The sequence below is a fragment of the Balaenoptera ricei genome, chromosome 4 (genome assembly GCF_028023285.1).
Source record: "Balaenoptera ricei isolate mBalRic1 chromosome 4, mBalRic1.hap2, whole genome shotgun sequence".
Classification (NCBI taxonomy): Eukaryota; Metazoa; Chordata; class Mammalia; order Artiodactyla; family Balaenopteridae; genus Balaenoptera; species Balaenoptera ricei.
Genome location: NC_082642.1, coordinates 88602155 through 88603183, shown reverse-complemented (window position 1 = coordinate 88603183; position 1029 = coordinate 88602155).

Genomic DNA, 1029 nt, shown 5'->3' with positions numbered 1-1029 from the left:
TTGAGAATCTGCCTGCTAATGCAGGGGACACGGGTTCGAGCCCTGGTCTGGGAAGATCCCACATGCCACGGAGCAACTGGGCCCGTGAGCCACAACTACTGAGCCTGCGTGTCTGGAGCCTGTGCTCCGCAACAAGAGAGGCCGCGATAGTGAAGAGGTCCGCGCACCGCGATGAAGAGTGGCCCCCGCTTGCCGCAACTAGAGGAAGCCCTCGCACAGAAACAAAGACCCAACACAGCCAAAAATAAATATTAAAATAAATAAATAAAATATTTTTTTAAAAAAAGAAATTCAGGAGGACCTTAGCCGGATGGTTCTGGCTTGTAGTCTCAAGAGATTGTACTCAAGATGTCTACCAGGGCTGCAATCATCTGAAGGCTTAACTGGGATTAAAGGAGGCTCTTCCAATATGGCTCCCTCACAAGGCCTCTGATTGTTGGCAGGAGGCCTCAGTTTCTCACCAAGAAGTTCTGTCTGTAGGGCTGCTCCACTGGCTTCATGACATGGTGGATGACTTCCTCCAGAGCAAGTGTTCCGAGAGAGAAAGGCAACAGCCACAACATCTTTCCTGACCTAATCTCAGAAGTAACATTCCATCATTTCCACAAGCTCCTATTTGTTACTTAGATCAGCCTCAAGAGTATGAATACCAGGAGGTAAGAATCATTAGGGGCTGGCTACCACATCATCACAACACACAAAGCAATGACATCTGGATTTTTCCAAACAACTTTTATTTCCTTGAAGTTCTCCTTACTTTATGCAGGTAGCAGCTGCCATCAACTAAGACCCGATACAGGATCTGATTACCTTTCCAACCTCCTCATTAAAAAAAATAATAATAATGAAAAAAATGTGTGTAGCAATATACACTTTCCAGCTCCAAGTTAACTTTCCTTTCAAATAGCTTCAAAGCCTTAGGGAGTCAAAGGATACAGGGAAAGGCTCAAATCCCCCATTCTTCTATTGAGATGTCAGAGATTTGATTCTCAAAAAAATTGTTTCTCAGTTTTAAACTTTCCCTTCCCA